Source organism: Cuculus canorus, chromosome 4 (assembly GCF_017976375.1).
Source record: "Cuculus canorus isolate bCucCan1 chromosome 4, bCucCan1.pri, whole genome shotgun sequence".
NCBI lineage: Eukaryota > Metazoa > Chordata > Aves > Cuculiformes > Cuculidae > Cuculus > Cuculus canorus.
Window position 1 is genome coordinate 45356383 of NC_071404.1, and position 27054 is coordinate 45383436.

Consider the following 27054-nt stretch of genomic DNA (forward strand, 5'->3'; position numbering starts at 1 on the left):
GTTGGCATTTCATCTTATCATTAAGCAAAATCAAGAGTCAAAATAGTAAATACTCTTGCAAACACAAAAATAAAAAATGGAATTTAACAGATCAAAATATTTAAATACCTACAAAGAGTTTCAATTCAGAGGGCTTTTTTCCATTTTGATAAAATTTTGATAAAATTTTAAAAGTAAAACTATTTCATACCTCAAAATGGAATTCTTTTCTTTTGAAAAGATAACTGGGATTACTGAAGTACTCCTTTTTCACATACAAGGATATTACCACTAAAACTGATCATTTCTTGAAACACTGTTTCAAATAGAAAAAAACCTCTAGGGTTTGCAGCCATGACAAATACATGTTTTCTAACTTTTGAGTGCTTGACTTGACAAATTGAATGTTTCCTATATAATGGAAATAGAAGAATGTACACCCACGCTTATAGACTGAATACTATTTCACTTCACCAATAACTTTTCTGAAATCATTGCCTTTGATTCAGGGTCACAGAAGTTATATATAAAATATTCCAGGGGCTGTGCTTTGATCCTAGTGACAGCTAGCACAGGAAACTCTTTTACCCATCTATCCCCAAAACAGAGTGGCTACACTTTCACAGAATCATAGAATGATTTGGGTTGGAAGAGATCTACAAGATTATTCAATTCTGACCCTGCTTCTATGGGCAAGGACACCTTCCACTAGACCAGGTTGCTCAAAGTCCCATCAAATCTGGCCTGAGTACTTGAATACTTATTGAATAGTACCTGGATGTTACATGAAAGACTGTTTTTCAATTTAGACCACTACCATTCCAAGGATTACAGAAAGAGGTAACAATCCAGACAATAATAAAATGGTGCTTCTACATTAGCCTAAACTTAGCATAAGCATACATAAACTCAGCTACTACATTTGTAAAACATATACCTCCTTGTTTATCACTCCATCTGAAGCTGCAGTTAAGCTACTGAGAATCAACTGCATTGATTCTGAGCTAGATGAACAAACATTTGAGAAAAAGAGAGTAGCACGATTGAGTTGGGTTTTCTTTACTGTCATACAGATTTTTCCTACGTGAGTAGGATTTTGCTGTTATCCTACATATAAAAATACAATACTTATTATTGGTTCCACTTTTTTTAAAACCAAGGGAAAATTACTTTTCTATCAATCAAGTTTCCAATAGATATATTCTCTTTGTGCATGCAGTTTTGATAAACTGCTTAATTCCCATAGATATTGAAAAATGTACTGTCACGTTCTAATTATTTATTAGCATGGAAAGCAGTGGTTTGGCAAAGGGAAGCAAATGATAAATTAATGTCTAAAACTTTACAATAGTTGTGCTTGATTGTAAATGGAGGCAGAAAGCTGATGCTTAGAATATGCCTATTAGTTATGCCATATCTAATATGCTCACCTTCTTTAAACCAATAAAAGCATTACTGAGGAGATCACAAGCTCTTCATAATCTCTAATTAATGAAATTAAATTTTATGCATTGCTTCTGGCTTTCCTTTTAGAAGCATTTACAGGATGTGAAGAGAACTGGGAGTCTTTGTGAAACAAAGCAGTCCAGTGCACAGGGCAGAAGGGTCCCTTGAGCTAGCAGATCAGACCAGACTTACGTCTGAAATCTCAGTCCTGCTTAGCACTGTAACCAAATTCCTATGCCCAATTTGAAAGGAAAAAAAACAACCAAAACAACCAACAACAAACTAAACACAACCCCCCCCCGAAAGCCTATTCCAAGAATTCTTTCTGACAAATGAACAATAAGAAAATTATTCAGACACCATTAGCTTCTTAGGTTCTCTGGCCATTGCAAAAGAAAGAAGTAGTTATAGTGTCCCTTTCAGTCTCTGAGGTTTGAATGCTTGCACAAGGAGTGAGATCTGAGTTCAGACTATTTTTTCATCAGATAATTTAAACACTTTTACATATAGACATCCTAGCAGGGAACATGTGGGGAGTATTGACTATGCTCCTCCATAAAACGGATTTCAATACTAGCTACAATACAATCAGGGAGCAAGACTGAACATAACTACATACTGGTTGAGGCAATTTCAGCCGTGAAGGAAGAGATCTATATCTGGTCTCACCTATAAAGAGCATTTATTGTTCTATTTAAAGTATATTTAATATAGAGATGTATTTGTGTGTGAATATATGTTAATATATGGAACGAGTAGCATTTGATTTCTGTGTGGGTTTTGTTGGAAGACATGCTAAATGGCTTAGCCATTTCACAAAAACAGTGATATGCTTTTCATTATTAAAAACTATATACTTCAAGTATTCAGTCACTTCAAAGAAGTCACAGTAGATAGAGTGTTCGGGTTTTCGTTTTTTGAACTGTGTCTTCAGTTTATTCACCTTCACTCAGCCTCACCTCTGTGAGATGTGTAAATTATTAAATAAGTCTAATAATGATATTTCTGCCTGTCGAAGTAGGGAACAGTGAGCAATGAATGAATGTATTGGTTAGACTCCTGGTTCCATTCAATGTTTTTAACTCTGTACACTTTAAACTTAAGCTGACATAAATAACATGATGAAAAAATCTAATACACCCTAACTTCAGTTCCTGAGTAACAGTGAAGTTGTAAAACAAGGAGAAATGAAATTACTTCATCTAATACTGCTTCCAATACACACTTCCAAAGACCACTGTTCACTCTTGCCATGGAACAAGGGATTGTTTCGGCTCACATAGCGTGGTGAGTGTTGCAGCATTATACCTTATTCAGAGTGGTTAGGTTGTTACAGCTGCAGTAATTCAAAATACAGTTAACTCTGAATTATCCCTGACTGCATATCCAAACTGCACATATTAAGACTTCCAGCTTGGCTCTATACATTGCTACTTTGGTTTATAAGTTCATAAGGCATGTTTCCAGACGATTTATTAGCAAGGATGCAGTGCAATGCAAATACACATAGCCAGCCCCGAGTTTCCTCTTTTCATGGGAAAGTCATTTGCATCACCAGCAGAGGCACCAGCAGAGGAGGAAGGAAGGAGGGGAGATGGAAGGTTTTGAGGCACTCTGTACTAAAATAATAGGTCAAACACAGATGAGATTAAGGTTTGGCTATGGAGGATTTTGGCATATAACTACAAAAACGCGAGACATACCCAAAGTAGCTTACATCTAGGTAGCAGGGATAACAGCAATGAACACAGTGGAGACAATGCTCCAGGAGCCCTACCTTTGGTAATCTGCACAGCCAATCTTAATTATCTTCACAGCTATTTCTACCCAAGTGAGTAATATTAAATCCAAGCAAGACAATGCTTATATGTGGTGACAGACTAATCCCCAGTGTATGTTCTGCCCCCTTCTTAAACATATTTATGAAAAGATAAAAGATTAAAAGACTGCTAAGAGTTTGCTGCAGCACAATATCTGGTTCATCAGGCATCCAGCTCAAGCACCCCATGTTCCTGTGTGATCTTCACGTTAGATTTTCTGTCCGTGAAAACCAAATTGTACTGATAGCAGTAATCATTCATACTTGTCCAAATACAGAGGCAGGATATATGTTTAGTGGTGCCTCCGAGTTCCTCACTTTCCATTTAATGAAAGAAGAATAAAAGACCAATGAAGAAAGTGAGTCAGGCAATACAAAGGCTGAAGTTGACCTGACCTAGAAATAAAAAGAAATTTCCTGCAAAAAAGTATCATTTTTCCCGGGGAATTTTAACTTCAGCAAAGTACCACTGCCTGAGAGGAAAATGTCTTATATGTAAAGTGTATCATCAGCCTCTATGAAATACAGTAGTTTTATAAATGCACAGGTATCCTTAAGAAACAGATTAATTTGACAGACCACATACTCATCTGCCTATGTTACATACATTGCAGCTTCTTGAAACTCCCATGAGAGAGATACACAACATTCATAACGATTTTCTCTTAAAATAAAAGATGTTGGAAGAAATTAAATGAAATTATGATGAATTTGCTTTGCATGACAAATATAAGGACTTTACTGAATACAAACAAAATAAATGACAAAACAAAGAGTTTTCCATTGTTTAAATCTGGCTGTCATTATGTCCTGTTTTGTTTTTTTTTTTATGAACAGCTCTTTATTTTTGAAGGACAAAAAAATCCACCCATCTTTATTCCCTACTTATCTTTTATACTATGATTTTGCTCCTGTTTCTTCTGTTGTTTCATTCCATTTTTAAAGTGGTATCTTTGAAATTTGTTGGATTAACTTAGCCTTACACATTGGCCTAAATCCTTTAGTCAGTTGTCTAATACAAAGACTAGACGATGAGAGATTTCATTGCCAATAGATGTTTCAATGATTCAGCTCTCTTCCCAAAGTTTTTAGTACTGGTAGAATTAATGACGATATCTCCTGAGATTCCTCCACAAAGAAGATATTCTTATAAAAAGTACACTAACTATCAGATTAGTGGTTTTTCCACAGTATTGTTTCTTATGTGATTCTCTGACTTGAGAGGAATAATTCTCTCATCCACACTAATGTTGTTATATTGAATGCTGTTATTCAAGTATTACAATCTTGGAGATAGAAAAATGCAAAAGCTGCATAATGCAAGGCATAAAAATAAAACAGAAGGAAGGGAGACACAGTGTAGTTATCACACAACATATGCAGCATTGGTGACTAAAAGGACTGCAGTGATGCACTCCTGAGAGAAAAACAGACCAATTATCAGCCATAGGATATTTAGGATATTAATGACAGAAAGACTAAATGGAAAACAATAAAACAGATTTTGTTTTAAATGAGGGAGATTGTGTTTAAAATAAGCCAAATCACTTCAACAACCCTGAAATTCACTCTTCACTTTTGTCAAAGACTTGGTAAAACTCTGATTTTACTTTTTAATGTAACTAAATTACTGCCATTTATCCTCTGATGGAACTAAAAAAAGATAAAAAATTATGCTATCTAAAATTACATGTAAATTAAATTATCCAGATTTGTTATATAGATAACTACTGCTCAGAGGGCATCTAAATGTCTATTTGATTAGCCTTAAAACCTACATTAAATTGCTAAGATGGGATGCTTGCCTCCACATAAAATTAATGGAGAAAGTTAAGATCCTAAATGAGCTGAAACGTACCTTAGGTACTGTGGTTTTGCCACAAAAATCAGATCACTGACATGGAGATTGAATGTGAAGATGCACACCAATGCCCAGGTCCTAAACTACAACCACAAACGAAATTTTTTTTTTGCATTCATGACACAGAAAGATAAGGTTCTGTATGATACATTTTACCTGGATGCACAAAATCAAATAGTGTGAATACCTCCCCAGATAGAATGGGGTTTTTATGACTCAACAGTTTGTTTTTTTACAGACTTGTAAAGTTCAGTATTGTATGTTGTCTGCTCAAACTAGAAAGGTACAAGTGGGCGTGTGAAAAACACTGGAAGAAAAACATGCAAAAGTACATATTGTTCCTAACACCATATCCTATTGTGATATAATAATCATCATTACACTTCAGGGCCACCTAAAAAGGAAAGAAGCAGAACAATCAATGTTACATGAAAAGCTGTTCTGCCGAGATCTGAATTTTTGCTGAACATTGTCATGACCTTGAATGCAAATCAATCTGCATGATTCTAAAGATTTATTGCTGTAGTTTGCTACAATCTTTTCTTAATAAACTGAGTTAAAAATAACTCAGACAGCTCATTAGCTATAGCACAATACATTTTCCCCTTTACTTGGGGAACAGCAAATATCTTCATTATTGTTAAATTAAATGTGCTGTGCAATACCTACCATAACACAAAAATTAGTGGAGTCCTCTATGCACCATCTGCTTAAAGAATAATCATCGTGTGAAATATTTATCTTCTGCGTCCTCCCTCACACTGTTTTCTGTCTTGTGACATCCTTCACTGCAATAAAGTTTCCTAGCCTTGAGATTTATAACACGTCTCCTCCGAGTATTATTTAGAGCTATTAAACATTTAAATAATCCTTGCCATATTTGGATTTGTCTACAATGTAACTGAAAGGAAACATTTTAGTGAGTTCCAACATTGGAAACTCCATAGTAAGACATTTCCTATGGCCTTAACATCAAATGTTTTATGTAAAGAAATTGTTTTCCTTCAATTTACTGTTTTCCAGTAAATTGCTATAAAAATAGCTCTCTCTTGATGTTTCCATTCTACAGTAGCATATTTTTGTGAGTTTTTTTTAAGACATTATGTAACAGAAAGACTATTTATCCTCCTTTTTTGTTTGTTCAAAGTCAATGATGATGTTTCCATTTACATGTTATCCATAAATATGCATTTCTAGGGGTAGTGTTAGACTTACTAAGCGGCACTGGAATTGTTTCCTTTACCACCATGCTGTCTATTTTCTTTGGAAACTGTGACTCTGCAATGTTCATTATTTACCCTTCTCCCTTACCAATCATTCTATGGGCAGTAGGACAATCTTCAAGCAAAACGTAGATAAGCAGTGACATATTTTACCTGCCAGTTACAAACCCGGTTACAAGCCACGCAGAAATTTATGATGATCTTCAGTTTTAAAAAAACAGGAATAAAAGGTAAAAAATTGATTTTAAATAAATAAATAAATAAATTTAAATCCTTCTCCTCTTTCTCATGTCAATAAATCCATACCTTATCTTGTAACTTACATACAGTACAACAGCCCAACTCCATTTCAGTTCCACGTACCAAGCACCCTTTTGAAAATCAGCTTAACCGTTAGGTACGAGACAGGTATCAACCTCACATACCTGGAGCTGTGTAGAGACATGTATGGTTCTGATAGCTGGAAGGAAGCAGTGTTTTGCTTTGCTTGTATGTGCAGCTTTTGCTTTATCTCAACCCATGAGTCTTCTCACAAGTTTTATGCTTCTGGTTCTCTCTCCAACCCCACCAGACGGAAGTGGCTGTGTGGTGCTTTATTGTCAGCTAGGGTTAAACCACAACACTCCATTAGTCAACTGCACAAAATACCTCTACCATTTCTTTATTTCCTTTCCAAATATTTAATTGATCCTAGAAATGAAGAACTGGCTTCCTTGGATGCTGTTTCTCCCCTTCAGGATCCAATATTTCCCACTGATTTCAAACAAAATATTCAGCTCCTTCACTTCAGGAGAAACAGACAGATCACACATAAGCACAATCACCCATATGTTGATTTTTCCATCAAGTGAATAACAAAATCATATTCTAATATGTTAATAAATAAGACCCCAAGGAGTTATGATGAAGCATGTCAATCAATCAGAGCAATCTGAGGTAGTATTCTCAAAGATGCCACCAGTAAGCAGAAGATGCATATTTTAACTAGGAATTGTACAAAGAATGCTTTTGGGTGCTATTTATATTAATGGGAAATTGTGACATTCCTCATGAAGAAAATTACTTTTTTGTTGTTCTTTCAAATAATTAATTCTAACTTGCATGGAATTCTACCCAAAACATCAATGTCTTCATATCTTTGACAAATGCTATCACATCTGCTTTCAGAGCCTTCTTATCCCTTCTAAAAATTAGCCCCATTCTTTCATTTTTTTTAGTGCCTCTGAGAGTGGATATTCGAGGCACATAAAATAAAATGGCATCCTCATGGATCCTCATTTCCCTGTTCTTATTCCCTTTACAGATTTTACTTTGTACCAGCATTTGGCTGAAGTGGAAGACACCTAGAATATGTTTTTTTACTGTGAGGTTTTTGTTGTTTGTTTTTAATTAGCCATTAACACAAACTTGGCTTTCAGGTATTTCATAGGTATAATACAGAGAGGAAAAAATCTGTATTGTTCTTCTGAATATTAAAGGTTTGCCTATTTCCCACTCACAGGATAAGGGCTCTAGGGGTCAAAAAAAAAAAAATTCTGTTAAAAGTGCTGGTTTTGAAGCAAACACTGTTGACTAGCTGAACTCTCTCTTCAGATAGTCATGACTGTGGTTTTGTTCATATATTTATAATTTGTTTTGGAAAATGGGTTTAATAATTTTGCAGGGAAATCCACTTGTTTCTAAAAATTATCATCTCCTCCCTGCACCTTGCCTCCTTTTATTAACACTCACTTCTAGTTCCCATCTTCACATGTTTTTATAGTTGTAATGTGAAATACAGGTGTGAAAAATAAGTGTATTGATCTATTGAACCTTACCCACAATGGGAAGTCCAGAAGTGTAAGGTTTAGGACACAGCTTGGCTCAGGTGAAGATTTAAAAAAACCCAAACAACTCTGTTCAAATAAACACAAGATATGAGAGAGCGAATTACTTATTATTGTTTGTACTTAATTTGCTTATCTTCGGTAGAACACATATCTGCTCAAAAGATCACACATGTATCATTGCCTAAACTTGCCAAAACAAACACAAGTATCTTTTGCTACTGTCTAAGAAGAAACTTCAACTGTGAGACCACTTTACCATAGACATTTTGCCTGAGGCTCATATTATCCTAATTTCAGATAAACACTACAGCACATAAAGAAATCTGAACAATTTGTTCATATACAAAATGACTTTGTTGACTTAGCTACAAGCTTGTCACCAACATTTAAAAAAAATGCATGACTGTTTCTGAAAGCTGACAAAGACCATTTCTTTTTATACGCAAACTCTCTGTGTTCCTTTCAGTTACCTAAAAGCTGCACTTCTGCAAAATAAAATATTTTCTTTGGCTCATCTTCCTTCAAACTTTATGGAAATAATTTATTTTAGTACAGCAACAGACAGGATGATGCCCTGATATTTTATAAGGCATTTTCATGACTTTAAGATAGTCAAAGCTCTGGGAAAAAAAAAATAATCTAAATATGATTGATGTTACAGCAGATTCCTGTAATAGTGGTAAAGTATGCAGCCAACTGAAAAACACACAGGAACAGTTTTCCAGTGATGAACTGCCACTTAACCAAGAAGATTAATATCTTTTTTAGAGCACTAACTCTGTGCCACCTTTGATTCTCAGTATCACATATGAAAATCCTTTGATCCTAGCAAGAGTTAATTATTACTCTGGGTACAATCCAGCCCCCTATATATAAGCCCATCTCTTTGCAGACATGCCTACATGGTCATGGTACAAATATTAATTACTTAGTTCAGGTTTTGTACAGTTCAACATGGCTTTCAGATGAAAACTGGCTTGCATCTCGGTGTCTCGAAAAATACATGAAGTCACTTTACAATTGTGTGTATTGGAATTTATTGGCGTATCTCGACTCCTTCTTTGCCAAGTTAAAGTGTCACCAAAATGATAGTTCCTACTTCTTCCAGAAGTCTACCATGAGAGAATGCTGAGGATCCCCTTTTACTCAAACTTCATTTCAACAGATGTAATAATGTATTGAAAGGGATTTGAAGCTACCAGCTCCCTGAGTTCAAAACCTACGATCAGCTGAGTAGTTTAGAGATTTCCTATGTGAGAAAATGTCTTAGTCCTATTTTAATGTTGTACTCCATAAAATAGGAATACTACTATGAACCTTCCAAGAAAGGAGTTCTAGAAATAATTTAATTTTCAAAACAAACTGAGAACACAAAATTCTAAGTAAATCTGTAAAGAGTTACAAAATAATACTAAAAGCTATGCTATTAGTTTTCTGTTTTCAACTGAAGACAGGGGGAGATACAATGTGAACTTGAAAACTTTCAATTAAGAAAGGAACCTACTTTCTGGAGAAGAAATGGAAACGGGTCCATAAGGGCCAAAATGCTAACACATACAGCAAGTCATAGTATATAAACCCACAGTCACAAATGTTTCAATGCCAAAAGGATGAATCTGGTTTACATCTACATAAACAATGTGATTTTCACTACAAGTCACGATAGGTTTTGCTAGTTCACACTTTATTTCCTCAGTGGATATTAACAGACACACTCACTATTTCACATTTACATTCTCTACTGTCACAGAGAGATATCATACCTCTGGGTACTTCTGACCTTTCTAATATTACGAAGAGACTGGAATATTTGGAACGTCATATAATGAAAGGAAAAAGTAGCGTAATATAGATAGAAATGAGAATAATGCTTATGTCAAGTGTGAATAATGAAGGAATCCAAAATGAACAATCATTTTAAATCATCTAATGTGGAAACTTCCCAATGTACTCTCAGAGCCAAGTAATAGCAGAAAAAAATCTCACAGACCAGGTTATAGCTGAATTACAAGTAGGCAGACAGATACCAGGATTACGTGGATGGGATGTGCAGCCTCCTAACTGAAAACTGCAATAAGTCATCAGAATAACTCATGTAGTTCACAATGTCCTGTCTGTCAATCTCTTCCCAAAGGTATTTTAGACAAAGGCACTTCAGATATAAGAGAAGATGTAGGAGGTTGCCAAGTGAATAAATCTGCCAGCCTCCTGCTACCTCTCACAGGGGATGGCAGCCCCATTACACATCTGTACATATCTTGCCAGGGGATCAACCTCCATATGATCTTGTGATGGAGAACACATGCATTATAATCACCCAACAATTTGCAGTTTATATTAGTGCTATGGAAATCATTTTATTCTTTCATGGAAGGAAAAACATGTTTCATTTTCACACTGAATGTGCTGTCTACACTATATGCTTCATTTGTTAGTTCTCAGAATATTTTCCTGTATGTTAAATAGCATTTCTAGGCTAATTTTACAGACGTATTTTAGAAAGAAACGATAAAAACATGTAGAGACTAGCTATTATCTTTGTCAGTTTGTCTCAGATCGGTATTCTCTTGTGTATCTTCTTCCTTTTCATGTATCACCATAAAGTTATGTACAGAAAGTAGTAGAAATGTTACTATAATTTAGATAATAATTTCAAAGAACATTCCTTCTTATAAGTTTTATGTTATTATCTGATATTACTGTTCTACAGCAGGAAATAATCTAGTTTGCAAAATGTCTATTGTGCACCTTATACCAGCTTGCCCGTCATTCAACAGCTTTTCAGATGCTGGCAATAAGCAAAACCATATACACAAATTCACTAAAAATATCTGTCAACATTAGAAAAACCTGAGATGCACAAGAAGCCGAATTAGGGATCCAACTGAGTAAAATATTCTTACATTTAGCTAAAGTGATCACAAAAGAACAATTACTGCTCTAAACTGTTTTAACAGAATGCAGTATTTATTAGCTTCCTTTTATTTTTCCCCATAGATCTTGCTAGCATACATTCTCCTTCCTGCGCTATTTCTGTCTGCGTGTTATGAATTCCATACACTCATCTCTGTAGCATATGCCATGTAAGAAAGAAACAAATATCTGTGATTCAGGAAAAAATACTATTTCCAGTTACATTCTAGTAGTGCACTTGAAGTACTATTCTTGAGAAAAGTCCCCTTACGCTAGACACATGATGAAAGATAGCGATACCACTCCCCTGCTCCACTCTTGCAGAATAACCGTCTTACTTTTGGAAATATGGAAACAGGGATTGATTAAAAGACAATTCTTAAAGAAACTGAGGCCTTAGGCACACCATTAAGTTGCCACGACTTAACAAGCAGCCACGTACCAACTAAGCACATTAAGAGTTTATGTATACGCTTGGTCACCACGTGTAAAAGAATTACATGTTCAGTAGTATTTAGTGCAGAATGAAATAAAGACAAAAGGGAATCCTGCAGATGAGTACCAGAAGACTAAGGCAAGCTGTGAAAGTGGAAAGCTGAGATCTTGAAAAAACTTGGTAACTCATGGAAAAATAGCAATTGTATAAAGTTGGAATTGCTAAATTAATGTTTGTTTCAATTAATGTGAAGCAGTAACTTCATACTGAAAAGTGCTATAACACTATAACTATTAACTCTCCATCATCTTCTATGCATCTATAAATATGACAGACGCACACACGAACTTTGACACAACTTGCTGATATATGCTTGCTTTTAGAAAGGCCATTCATTTATTTACACAGGAGACTACTATTCAGGTTTTACAAACAAAAGAGATGCTTTTCAAATCAGCCTAATGATTTGTTTACCCCAGAGAGGAAAAATTTTGGCCTTTGTGGTAAATAATACTTTATCAAGTTACCCAATTATTCTTGGCATTAAGCAAAGACATGGGAACTAGTCCAAACTCACAGTTCCAGACCTCTGTACAAATAATTTATTACACATATTCAAGCTGTCCATGGCAGGCTTCAGAGAAAGTAATGACGCACACACAATTACATACATATAAAATTCAAAACTAACACAGATTTTTCTATTCACTAGACCTTGAGACAAGTGGAAATCAACTTATCTGGATATATCTAGTGACACAAATATATGGGTGCAAATATCACCCTGCATTGTTATAGATACAAAGAATATTATTTTTAAAAATGTTTATGACAACAAAAAGTAAAGTTACTTAAGAGACCTTAGGAACAGAGAACAAGGCCTCTAGAACAAGAACTCCATTTTAAAAGTTTTAGTCTTGCAAGCATATTTGAGAAAGAAAATTCTAGTTCTAAGCCTCACTCTGCATGGACAGATGATTTACAATAGCACCATAAAGTACATAGTCAGCCACTACCTTCTGTTAACTCTATATATCAATCTCCCTTACCATGATCCTTCCAGAGGGTAATTCTAGACTGCAATACCAAGATGGGAAGAAGAGATTAATAGTTAGCTTGCAGTACTATTGTAATTTAATCTTCTCACAATAGATTCCCGTTTGCTTTACCATTATTTATCTGCATTTATTTGTAAACAACAGAATGGAAATATGTACATAATCAATCCTATATTACAAAGGGCTGGTACTGAGAAACGAACAAATTTTGTAAATGTCATGTTTGAACGCCAAGCATGGAACTCCAATGTTTGAGTTTTTTTTTTAAATCCTAACACAGGTAAAGGAAATAAGACATTAGTAAGGCATAAATAATCACCCATCAGCCAGGAGACAAGTTCAGACTGTGTCACCTCTATGAAACATCCTTACTGGTACTGAATCTCTGCTGGAATTAAAATCAAAGTGTGAACTTTCCCTGGGGAACTTTCAGATGTGAGGAAACATCTTAGAAAAAAATCTTGAAGCAGAGACAGAAGATGACTAAGCCAGCAGAATCACTATGCCAGATGCACAAAGAATGAACACTTAATTTTCAGTGTAGTTCCCAAACCTATAACTTCGATCTTAAAACCCCTGCTCGGATACTGCTTTTCCTCGAGGCAGTTAAAGATCTGAGTACATAAACAGGAAATGTTGCTTCCCTTTTACTTTGTGTAATTCAATGTGTGTTTTCCTTATACACAGAAGACAGCAAGACATCTATCTCATGACCTTAACCACTAGCCTATAGTCTAGTCTGGAATGAGGAGATCTCCTATGAAAAATTGTTTCTCTATACAGAATAATTACAGATTAAAGAAAAGAAAAGATAAAAGCCCCTCTACAGACTGGTACCGAGAGCACTCAATAGGGAATGGAAAGTCCTGAATGTAATTCTCTACAATGGCTAATACTTATTGTACACTCTATCCCAAGAATTCTTTACTTATAGATGTATAATAAGCTATTTACTTGAACACATGCTTATAGAAATAGTCAGGGATTCATTTTGGTGTGGAACTATGCCAATTTAAAGGAAAATAGGACTCAGTCTTATCTAACTAAAACCACTAAGCATCTACATACCTTCAAATCAGCCCATCTATTTGCATTCCTGTCTCAGGGTGGAGGTGGATATTGTCTACAAGCACAGAAAGATTCTAATGACTTGTTAAACACTGGTGGTTCACTTCCAGATATTAAAATACAGCAAAAACCCTTCTCGGTGAAGGACTGTACCATGTTCAGGTTTTCAAGACTGAGAAGAACTACTCTTCGGTTATGAAAATCAACAATAGTAACTAATTCCTCCCTCATTTCAATGTTAACACTTAGTGAAGAATGGCAGAGGTTTACATTTAGCTCATAGCCAAAGAAGCCTTGTCAATAAGTCTTGACTTGAAAATGCACTGGATAAGAAATTTAATACCAGAAAAAAACATACTCATAGGCCAACCTCAGCTACTGGACCAGCTTCTTATGCAATTATTTTATAATTAAAATGCTGAGACCTGGTGCTTATTTAATGTTAATGAGTCAGAATATATAATACATAAGGAGTCAGAATAACAAATACAATGTTCATAATCTGTCATTCTCAAATGTTTAGGACTTAATGCTTTGTTCAGAAATCCGTCCAATGCTTTAAAGTTTATCCAGCTAAGTATAATGAAACAAATAGAAACCTTTTATATGCTACTAAACATAATTATCAGGAAATGTTAAAATAAAGTACAGTCATTATTTGAAATTTTGTTATTGTTTATTTGCCTACTTCAAATTACTTTCAAGGAAATATTAAGTGCAAGTGAAAGACAGATTGTCTCCCAGAGATGTAGCTCATTTTAAATCCCAGTCATTATTCAGGTGACCAAAATGCACAAAGACACACTGATTTAATGACAAAGTGATAGGCGGTTTTTTCTTCTACTTCTAACTAGCATTTGAAACAATATCCTGAAAAATATATTAAAGTTTGCATTTGAAATTTGCAAAAGAACTTGAGAGTTGTATATGTAGGTTCTGAAGAGATTTAAATTAGAAGCCTCCCTCTTTTTAGAGCCCCTTGAATATTTGAACCTATCTCTAAAATAGTTCTATTACTAGACCCACAGGCAGAGATATTTTTAAGCTGTAAAGTACTTGCGTTCTAGAAAAAGAGATAATTGGCTGTTATTTTCTAAATATGTGTTCAATCATAGTAGGTGTTAGAATATGGTTTCCACCATATTGCCCGACATTATCTTATATTTGTACTGCTAAAATACTTCAATATATTGCTGCAAACAGACCACTTTCAAAGCATTAATAAATAATATTGCGTATCTTGCTGTTTGAGCACAGAAAATAGCATAGCGCATACAGGCTAAAATGACATGAAACAGAAACTGTAAGCATGAGCTCTTAGTAGATATGATCAAGTAACCTTTAAACTCTGTCTTTAAGAAACTGAGCTCCTTTGTTCTTCCACTGTATGTCTGATTTTCCAATCTTTGAAATATTTGTTCAGGTGCTTTTCATTATTTGCATAACATTTAAATATTTAACCATAAGAAATAACATTTTGCAATCTTTGCTTTGAAACCAGCAATTAAAGTATCCAACAGCATTCCAGTAACAGTAGGAATCCAACAATTAAAAAAACCCAGTGGTATTACCTAATATTTACCTGCATGTCCACCATGACGCTTTATCCATGCATACGCAGCTCCTGATCACAGAATCAGAGAACAGGTGAGGTTCGAAGGGATCTCTGGATATATTCTAATTCAACCCTCCTTTTCAAGTAGGGTTGCCCATAGCAGGTTGTCCAACACAGCATCCAAGCAAATTTCAAGTATCTCCAAGAATGCTGACTGCAGAACTAGCCTAGGCGACTGATCCCAGTGTTCAATCACCTTCACAGTGAAAGGATTTTCTTATGTTCAGACAGAATTTCTTGTGTTTCAGTCCACTGGCACTTGTTCTGTCACTGGGCACCATGGAGGAGTGTCTGGCTCTACTGTCTTTTCTTCCTACCACCAGGTATTTATAGACATTGAAAGGATCACCCCTAATCTTTTTGTATCCATATTAAAGAATTCCTAGTCTCAATTTCTTCCTGTATGACAGATGCTCCAGTCCCTTCACCACCTCTTTGTGTTCTTTACTTGAGTCACTCCACTATTTTCACATCTCTTTTTTAATGGGGAGCCCACAACTAAACCCAGCACTCCAAATGTGGCTTCACCTAAGTAAAAGTAAGCCTGAGTAAAGGATAAAGATCACCTCACTTGACCTGCTGGCAATACTCTTCCTAATAGAGCAGGACAGGCTGAGTCATTTGCAATGAGAGTGCATTGCTAGTTCAAGGTCAACTTCTTGTCCACCACTACTTCACTGCAAAGCTGCTTTCCAAACAGTTACCAACTGTACTAACTAGCTCAGCGAGTTGTTCCTCCTCAGACGCAAGACTTCGTATTTCCCTTTATTAAACTTCATGAGAGTTCTCTTTGTCTGTTTATTCAGCCTGTTCGGGTACCTCTGAATGGCAACAAAATCCTCTGGTCTACAAACCACTCCTCCCAATTTCCACTGTCTCAAATGGTGGAAAACATTGGCAACGATCCTACTACTTCTCACTTTTAAAAACACTTCTTTTGTTTTCTTAAACAACTAAAGTATTCTTCCTAATTATAACATAACAGCAGTGTATCTATTCTCAAAATCTAAATCTGAAAATATGAAGAAGTATGTATGGTTACTAGGTGATTTGCAGTGTTATGAGGTAAATTCGGGAGGTGTATCTTTTAACTATACTAGACAGTACACACAGTGAAAAGATGTGTACATGAAGTACTAAAAATCTTCCCACAAAGAGGCTATCGAGAAATAGAAAAACACATAAAACTTCCAGGCCTGCACAAAGTGTTATAATTCTAATGAGGTTTTGCACCATTTATAGAAACTTCAGAAAAATTAAGCACAGCAGGAATCTGTGTTGTCATTAGCTACATGACCAGGATACTACACAGTAGCCGTAATGGCACTAGCTTTGAAGTAACCACATCGTTATGGCAAAATACCATCTGGTATTTTCCCATTACTCCATAAATGACATTTGTATGCTGTAGCTACTTTAATAACCTATTCTCAAAAGGTGAAAACACTAAGCAGATGTTGGGTCAAAATTAATTGTTTATATAGCATAGACTTCAGACAGGCAAATTAGAGCTTTAATGTTATTTTCTCCTACTAATAGTACTATACTGTAAAGTTAATGCACAGCATGAAAAAAACCCAACAAAGTAACCATGAAACAAAGCATAATAGCTGCATATCTACAACAGATATGAAATTATGTTATCGGTATCATAACTACAAATTCTGAAGGTGCTTCTATGGACACACATTTTATACAGAAAAGTGTTCAAACTCATTTGTGGATTAGTTACAGGCAGCTTTTTGTGCACAGTGTTTCAGCTATATTCTTTAACTGTGTCAAGCCAGATGATGGGTAATGTCTTGTGGCTTCTTCCTTAATGGACATATGAATATAGTGAACTTACTGCAAATGTTCTTGCCTGCTAGGAGGAAACTTGGTATCACCACCTGTCCACAAATATCATTTAAATTTACCTCACAGTAAGAGTTTATGAAGAATGTGCTAATTCTTATTTAAATATTAGATTTTATCTCAAGAAGCAAAACGCTTCTGGTGCCAGACTTTGAGGACTTTGATTTAACACTTTGGTTTGTCTGTTGCTTTTCAAAATGTATTCATAGTGAGACAATTTGCAAGAGGCACTTCAATTCAAATACTGACGTAAATTCACAGTCTGTCTTAAAATGCTTTTAATATTCTTGGAGATCTCAAAACACCATCTATTGCTTAGAGAATCTTCTGACCCACAAGATATAGGCTGCAAAACAAGATGAGGCTGCTAAAAAGGTGAGGAAGAAAAATGTATTCCTGAAAACCATTGTAAATTTTAAAATTCCACTTGTATGTGCATTTTATAACTCTAAAAACTTCATTTTGCCTTTGAAAGTTATACTTCTGTTGTTCCCACTATCAACAATTGCACTATCGCTTCAGGTTTCATTTCTTCCTTTAAAAAAGCTGCTGCATTAGACACACTGACAAGACTAATTTTAGTCAATCTACCTGAAAGCAAATTAGTGTACGGATACAGCACTTGGTTGACAGAAGAATTAACCTTAGTCATCTATATGACAAAGGTGATAGGCAAAGTCACTCCTATTCTTTTTCACTGCCCTCCATCTTCTGTGTGTCTATGACAAAGGTGATAGGCAAAGTCACTCCTATTCTTTTTCACTGCCCTCCATCTTCTGTGTGTCATCAATTTAGGCTGCACAATTCTTGAAACCAAAACTGGTTTTCCTCTTATCTGTCTTCATACCAGAGAAGACGAAAAGGGAATCCTAACCTTGGGTATGATCTTGGATACTATATTCATCTAAGGATGACTAATAACACAAAATACTAAAAATAAAGTAGAGGGTTTTCACTAGTGAACTTTCTACAAAATTCCTGTATTAGCTCCAGAAAGAGGGTGAAAATTTTTGAAATATTACTAAGGCATAAAGTATCTTACATACACATAATGTGATTATAAATCAATAATCAATAGCATACACCAAAGCTCCTTTGAGAGAAAAAAAAGAGGATATGGATATAGGGAAGGGAGGGGAAGGGAGGGGAAGGGAGGGGAAGGGAGGGGAAGGGAGGGGAAGGGAGGGGAAGGGAGGGGAAGGGAGGGGAAGGGAGGGGAAGGGAGGGGAAGGGAGGGGAAGGGAGGGGAAGGGAGGGGAAGGGAGGGGAAGGGAGGGGAAGGGAGGGGAAGGGAGGGGAAGGGAGGGGAAGGGAGGGGAAGGGAGGGGAAGGGAGAAGAAATGCAGTCAGTTAAGTCTAATCTCATTAGACAGACAGATTGTCTCTACAAAGGAAAAAACTGCCATTTGGTAATGTCCTGGTTTCAGCTGGGATAGAGTTAATTTTATTTCTGGTAGCTTGTGTAGTGCTATGTTTTGGATTTGGAATGAAAATAATGTTTATGACACACTGATGTTTTTAGTTGTTGCTAAATACCAAGGAATTCTCCGCTTATCAAGCAGGACTGCCAGTGAGAAGGCAGGGAGTGCACAGAAAGCTGGGGGTGGACAGCCAGGACAGCTGGCCCGTGCTGGCCAAAGGGATACTCCATACCATATGATGACATGCTCAGCAGGGGGGAGTTGGCCAGGGGCCAGTGATTTCTGCTCAGCATCGCTCATTGGTTGGTGAGCAATTGTAGTTTGCATTGCTTGCTTTGTATATTCTCTTATTATTATTGTTGTTATCCCTCACTTTTGCTGTCCTGTTAAACTGTATTTATCTCCATGCAGTTTTTTTATTCTCCTCTCCATCCCACCAGGGTATGAATAGGGATGCAAGGGACTGGCTGCGTGGTGCTTAGTTGCCAGCTGGGGTTAAAGCACAACATGCAACAATAACAATTCACAGCAACGTTCACTTTGCTTTTGGTTATTTGTGTGGTTTGGAACTGATACTTCAACAAGGTGATGAACAGGAAAACTTAAAGTATTTCAGGATCAGTTACTGTGTTGGAAAAAGAAACAGAGTGTGGGGAACACCTTCCACTCATATTTTTCCAAGTACCATGAAGCCATTGACATAGAAATTGATATTGTACACATTATGTAATTTACATGAAAACTCTGTTAGTTTAGTTAGTCAACTCTGTTAGTTAGTGTAGTCAACCAAACTTTTAACTCCCTACTCAATCTACATCAAGTAGTTATTCATCCAAATGAGTCAAATATCTCAAAATAAGTTATGCTTCTAACAAATGTTATAAAGCATACTTAAGAAAGATACTGCAGTCATGGTTTTTTTCTGCACAATCACATTACTTATAAATATATTTGTACCTACAAAAATAACAAGACCTTTCATGTGTTTTAGTTTGAATATCATCCAAAAGAATTAAGTAATGTATATTTCCCACTGCTTTGGTGTCCACTTAGGTTAAATACATTATCCTTGTTTATTTTTCCTTCCTGTTCTATCCTCTCAGAATCTTGTATGGATTTTTCTCCTGACTTACACAGTTTTTCCACTTCTCTCTAAAGCTGTATGGTATTATAGCTAAACCCATAGAAAAGGAAGTCTCAATAGATAACGGGCAATCATTGCTGCTAAAAGTGGTAGTCACCCCCACACACTCCACTCTCTGTTAGATTGGCTCAGCCACCTTATGAAATGTCACCTTAAAGGGACAATTATTCCTTTGACCGAATAAAGTTGAGCCCTTAATCCATATCATATCACTTCAGGAACTCAATTACATTGAGCTGTTTAATGAACTGTGATCCCAGTCTTTCTACATTAAAACCACTTTTGAGTTAACTTACAGTGAAATATTTGGACAGATTGTTATAATTATCTACCTTCTACTGACTATCAGAAGTTTTGACTGCTGCTCTGTGAATGATTCCTTACATCCATAATTCTTTACATGGCAAATTTTCCATGTATGCTTACAAAAGTAGCCCTTCAACTTTTTAAAATATTCTGCCTATAATTGTAACTACATTACTTGTTCTTATTTTATCATTGTTTGAATTTCAATTGAGAAATAATTCTTGATATAAACACAAGCTTAAGCATCTATACTGGCAGATTCAAAGAAATTTTTTTTACCTTTAACAACAAGCAGTGACAAGTTAAAAAAAATAAAATTACTCCACAATATAACTAGTGCATACCAAGCAGTCTCAGAAACCAAAACAACAGCTTACTGGTTTTAGAACAAAAAAAAAAATTTAACTATCAAATGGAAAGTACAAAAGTTTTATCCTGTCTTGGCCTATAAATAATTTTCTTGCATTAATATTGTATTACCATGGTTAACACAGTACTCAAGACAAAGTAGCACTCTTTACAGACACCTGTACGAGCTATTACTGAATATTGAAGAACAAGTGCTTTAATTGTCCTGGCTTGTATCGTTCTAAAGAGAACTATTGCTGATCTGTCAACAAAATAAATCTTTTGATACTGGTTAAGTCAAGAATGTTCAGTGAATAACCACTGCCATCGACTTATGTTTTTGAACTGTTTTGTGATTTTTGTGTTATGAGATCACACTAAGTAGCACTGCAGTGGGGAGGTTAATGGAGAATTTCTTTTTGTTTCCCTCTACAGCCCTGGCACAAACTTTCATATTAGGCAAATCTGTAATAATCCTCTCTCTGGATCATCAGAAGCCAGGGCGAGTAGTTCTAAAGCTCAACCACAGCAGCAATGCTTCTATACCGTTAAGAATCTTACTTGCTCCATTGATTTGTGTCAAACCAGGTCTGTTGCTCCCTTGCATAAATAACTGGCGAAAAGACAGGAGAGAAAAATTATGAATAATTGGTAATTTTCTCAGTAGAGAGAAAGTCACCATGGGAAAATTGAAGGGGTCTGTGTGGTTCAGTATATCTATTAATGAATATTCATTAAATAATTCACTCTCAAAATGACAGTGAATAGTGCTCACCAAGTAGCAAATGACACGAAGTTATTCAAGGCAAACAAGACAAAGAATAACTGCAAGGATCTATGCATCTTACTTTGCAGTAAGTGGTTGTCTTGGTAATAAAGTAACAGCTAAAACTCAGTAGATCAAGATAAAGTGATATACAACACTGCTAATACAACGAGCATGTCATTGCGTGCATGTAAACCTACTGACCACTGAATGGAATAATTGTTTTCTGCCTCACAGCAGTTCATGATACAAAGTCACAAAATCCACAACTGGGGAATTTACTTTCAGAGTGCAAATAATTTTATTTGGTCAGAAGAACACTCCCATACCTGCTTGCTCACTATCCTGAGTTCTGCAACATAGACTATCTGCTCAGAGAGGCTTTGGGTTGAAGATCTGTAAGGAAAGAAAGGGAGAGGGAGGGGGAGAGGGAGGGGGAGAGGGAGGGGGAGAGGGAGGGGGAGAGGGAGGGGGAGAGGGAGGGGGAGAGGGAGGGGGAGAGGGAGGGGGAGAGGGAGGGGGAGAGGGAGGGGGAGAGGGAGGGGGAGAGGGAGGGGGAGAGGGAGGGGGAGAGGGAGGGGGAGAGGGAGGGGGAGAGGGAGGGGGAGAGGGAGGGGGAGAGGGAGGGGGAGAGGGAGGGGGAGAGGGAGGGGGAGAGAGAGAAAGAGAGAGAGAGAAAGAGAGCGAGAAAGAGAGCGAGAAAGAGAGCGAGAAAGAGAGCGAGAAAGAGAGCGAGAAAGAGAGAGAGAACAAACTAGAATCAAATGGACTAAATTAATGTTTTCTAATTAAGGATGGTTGTATGCAGCAACCATATATTACAGATACTGTAATGTATTAGCAACATTATGTCTAAAGTTTATCTATATTCAAAGAGAAAAAGCTTGAGAAGTGTGGTAAGTGTTAGCACTATCACAAGCACATTAAAAGTGAAGCAAAATATACTCATGGTACATGTACACTCTACATAGGTTTTTGTGATAAAGAAAAATAGAATGTTTTCATTGTTAAATTAAAATGGGCTTAACTGACTACACTTGAAAATAGCATAATCAGAGGACCGCAAACTGCATTTGCCAGGAAAAGAGAAATCAAACTCATTACAGTTTTTAACAAGTAATTGCTAGTAATTTTTTTCAGTATATGCGGTTGTATTTAGTTAGTATACAGAGTGCTGGAATGAATTCTGTACAAATTAGATTGTCTCTACGTTTTACTTCAAATTCAAGAAAAAAATGTATACTGTCCTCTAGTATTCATTATTCTTAGGTTTTAATATATGCTGTGCACCATTATTTATCAATAAAATCTAAACACACCAACAACTTTCAGTGTAAAAAAATTCAACTCATATTTTGAAATTCATGTGTTCCTGCAATATGTATATTTGAACATGATCAGGTGATTATGCTTATCTAGAACAATCTGACTTCATAAAACTGGGTTATTTACTCTCTGTCCTTTTTTGAGGTTCTGATGAGACAAGGACAGCAGAAAGAATGACGTACAAATTCTGTGCATTCCTCTCCTTTCTGCTTAACACTCCAATAAGCTAGAACAACATTCCTCCAGGACTCTGCAGACAGTGTTATCCCAGACAAATTCAAGATCCATACGCTAAGCCATCATTTTATCTTTCCATTGCAAACTGTACTTTCATTGACACATCTCTGAACACACACTGAGGTGTATTAAGAACAGAGATCTAAAGCACAGTCATGGTAGTAGATTTGGGTTATTTCACCTTTCTTACTCTTTTCAGTGCTGCCAAAAGCATGTTGCAGAATTACTGAGGAACCAGAAGAAGTGGTTTAAATAGAAGAAAACATAGATGGGACAAATCAGGTCTAGCAAAGCAAAATGATTGCTAAAGCAATTAGATAACTTCACAGCAAGCCTCTTAGGAAGTTTAGGACGGAAGTGTATGTGTGTATGGACATTACCTGAGTCGCAAAGTGATGAACTGTGGGAATGCTGAAACTATCAGAAGGTAGTGGTTGGGAGAAAACTGCCTGGCTACATACTGCATGATTTCTCTTTATTCCAATGGCTCTACTCCCTTGCGGCTGTGATCAAGGCATCAGAGAGTCAGTCATGAGCTAAGAGACTAAGACCATTTGAAGGCCAGGCACAAAAACATGCACAGAGAAATGAGTAGAGTTTTCTGATGAAACAGAGAAATTAAGACTAATAACATAGCAGAACAGCTCTGCTCTGTTCACTAAATAGATCTTTTTCCAAAGCAGAAGACAGTTTATGGTTTGTTATTAGAAATGCATTATTCTGCTTACACTGACAATTATTTTCATCTGCTCTTCAATTATTCTTTGCTTCTGCTGTAAGTGCTACCGTAAGTTGTTTGAGGGCTATTAAGCAGGAGAAAACTAAGAGGTGCACTATTACCCAGCTTAGCTGGCTTTATGGAAAAGCAACACTGTGATTTGGAAATGATACACATGTATAAATCCTAGTATCTTGCTCCAAAATCTCACAGAGAAAAACACTCAGAAATCTCTTTATAGATTTCAGAAGCAGAGGAGAAGCCAATAGTTATTAAATGATAGCTGAAGTGTGGGTCATTCTCAAGACCTGCAATGTCTGCCACACAGATTCTGAAGTATATTCCAAAATAAAGGGACGCTGCCTCCCAGTACAATCTGTGAATAATTCATGACACACATTGAAAGTATTTATATATAAAGATCTTGTGGAGGAGAGAGGATTGTTTGTACTGAAGTACCTAGGTGTACATAGTGTTGAAAAACTACATGTAGAGCAATAAAATTGGGAGGTGTCTCTAAATAAAATAGACCTGCCGTTTATTAACTTTGGTTTTGAACATTATCAATGTTATTCTCTATCCTACTATCATTTTGTATTACACTATGTATTATGAGGAATGAGCTTTTCAGAAGTACACTTTCACTGCTACTAGGCACTCTCTTTCAGAAATCTCACTGACAAATCTTTGGCACTTTTTGGAATACAAGTATTATAACAACTCTGTGAAAAACCCTATTTCCAGCACCACGCTCTCATTTCTTTTGTTAGTATTGTGTCCTCATTTTCTTTTGGCTTAAATTGAAACATTCACTTAGAAAACATGTTAATTATATTTGTTACTTGATAACGAAAATGACCCAGGAATCATAGCAGATACGAATGAAAGCATTTATTTTGTCCTTAACTGTGCTTGAAGGCAGAAATCAACTTGACAAATCTACATACAATCACTTCTTGAAGGTTTCCACTTTGGAAACTACAAAGGCCTGTAGACAATTTATTCCAGTTCCTTATTATCTTCATCCTTAACAAGTATCCAGTAATATATAGTAGAAAACTTCCTTGCTGCAATTTTAACCCTGTAATTCTTGCCCAACCTTATATCACCACGATGAACAATCCCCTTCAATTTTGCTGCTGCTTTTTATGTATTTTAAAAAAATAGTCCTCCCTGAAAGTCTCTTCCTCTTTAGCTAAGACCATTTCATTCAGTTTTTCCTTCTACAAAGAATTCTGACAATTTTGCTTCTATTTCATTGAAACTACTTCTTCGGTTTTCAAGGTGTACCATAGAATCTCAGAATGGTTTGGGTTAGAAGGGACCTTAAACATCATCTAGTTCTTAACCCCCTGCCATGGAGGGCAGGGACACCTTCCACTAGACAAGGTTGTTCAAAGTCTCATCCAACCTCGCCTTGAATGCCTCGAGGGACAGAGCATCCACTACCTCTCTGGGCAACCTGATCCAGTGGCTCACCACCCCCACCATAAAAAAAAAAGTCTTCCTAATACCTAATCTAAATCTACCCTCTTTCAGCTTAAAACCATTATCCCTCATCTTATCACTACACCCCCTGATAAACAGCCCTTCCCCAGCTTTCCTTTCCTTTTCCTTTCCTTCAGCACTGGAAGGCAGCTATAAGGTCTTTCTCTTCTCTATGCTAAACAAGTCCAACTTGCTTATATTGTAGTATATTGGTGTAGCATATTCCGTAGCACTGGCCAGTTTGGAGTGAGGTTATTCATCTCATCACATGAAATTCACCTGATCTCTAATTTTATGTAATGAAATCTTAAATACTGTGAATAAAATGGGTCTCCCCATGCCCAAAGTAACCCTACGAATTTCAGTGACTAAATAACACTGATAAAATTATAAACTAAAAGGCCTCTTTTCTTACATCAAAACTGAGGTATCATGCAGATCAATAAGAAATGCAAATTACAGTGGTTTCAATGCCAATATATCGAAGACTGTCAATTTAATCTGCAATTTACAGGCATAGTTCTGACTCTTAGGGTAATCACAACTGCAAATACTAGCATTTTGACTTCTACATTTTATAAAGCTATGAATAATTCAAAGTGTCCTACTTATCTGATACCTAAATTATTACAGTCAAATTAATTATATCACAGATATGGAAGGCAATCTACATCTCTATGGTAGACAATTTAATTTTTTTTTAAAAAAGAATACAAAACAAACACAAATAGAATTATTTTCTTAGGACTCATCTTTTTTTCAAGAAATGGGCACTTCACCTCACTAACTCCACAAAGTCCTCACAAGTTTTAAGTCTCTTAATCAACAACAAAACCAGAGCAAATTGCAGTGGTTAAAGTTCCCTTCAAAGCAGATTATTTACCAACAACTATTATCAAAAGAAACAGGAAAGTAGCCATTGATAAAATGCAATAGACAAGTCCCACAGAAATAAGTGAGGAACACAACAGGAAGCACAAGCTTTTTCCAAACCGAAAGCTGAAACTCCTAAAAGTTACAAGATTTAACAATTCAAATATATGAACCACTGCTTTATACTGGGATGTAATTTGGATTAATTCACCCAAACTGCTTATTACTTACACATGTAACATGCATGTAATATACTGGGACAGCATGAAATAACATGGGGCGAGCATGAACCAAGTAGTTTGACTAAAGGCTGCTTATCAACTGAAAAGGCTAAATAGGCATACTAAAATGTATACATAAAAAAAAGAAAGTTCTGCAGAGATCCTAATAATTTGTTCAGTACCTGACCTCATTCTCTCAGCCCCACAACTGAAGCAAGCTGGTTTATGAAACACTTTAATTGCCCAAGTAATGAGACTTGCCTGACTAAACCAGTACTGAGAAAAATATGCCTTTGGAAAAAATATACAGCAAGCAAGTAATGAATGACATTAACATAAAACACCTACTTTTTTTTAAACAATAGAAAAGATTATGCATAATACTTCAAGCTTTTTTCATTGTTCAAATTAGTAATCATAGCAACAGTCTGGATCATAAAACTAATGAATAACATCATCCTTTCCCCTGAAATTGTTGAACCTACTAATTCTCTGGCAATCCTAGTCCTCTTCTGCCCCAAACTTCCAAAATTCTAAATGCAAAAGATCCTAATACAGGTAAAAATGTTTTCTCAACTACCTTCTTAAGTCAGTTATTCAGAAACACAAGAGAGACAAGAGAGAAAACAAGATAGAGTGAAAGCACCCATCTCAAATCTTGATGCTGGTGTTTGGACAATCTGCTGGCAGAGGAATGGTTTGGGTTTCTGTCTGCTCAGGCAGAAAAAGAATCAAAATGAAACACATATGTTGCATGTCCCTTCCAACTGAACTATTCTACTCCATGTCCTTTAAGAGACTACCCATAATTTGTCTATTGGGTAGTTTTCGGCAAACTAAATAAAATAATTTCTAGATATTAGGACATCATGCCTTGTTCCTGTAATCCTGTTGTCCACACCATAGACCTAACTAACCAAATTAACCACTGCCGTTTCCAAATTTCACCTACTGAAAAATCACAGAACAGAACAGAACGACTGGCCTGGTAAGGCAGGGAACACTCTGTGTCCCTAAAGTTAGATATGGCCCTCAAAATATGCACATCATTCATTTTGTGGCTCTAGATCCTGTCTTTTTCTAACTCAGTTCATTATTTTCTGAA

General features: G+C 36.1%; 1 long non-coding RNA gene across 2 annotated transcripts in view; it reads right to left on the bottom strand.

The window, feature by feature from the left end:
• Window positions 1-27054, bottom strand: part of LOC128852125 (uncharacterized) — a 269245-nt gene that overhangs the window by 104294 nt on the left and 137897 nt on the right. For both annotated transcript variants that reach the window (XR_008449772.1, XR_008449773.1), the window contains exon 3: window positions 6754-6931. This is a non-coding gene — a long non-coding RNA (uncharacterized LOC128852125). The remainder of the gene's footprint in view (window positions 1-6753; window positions 6932-27054) is intronic.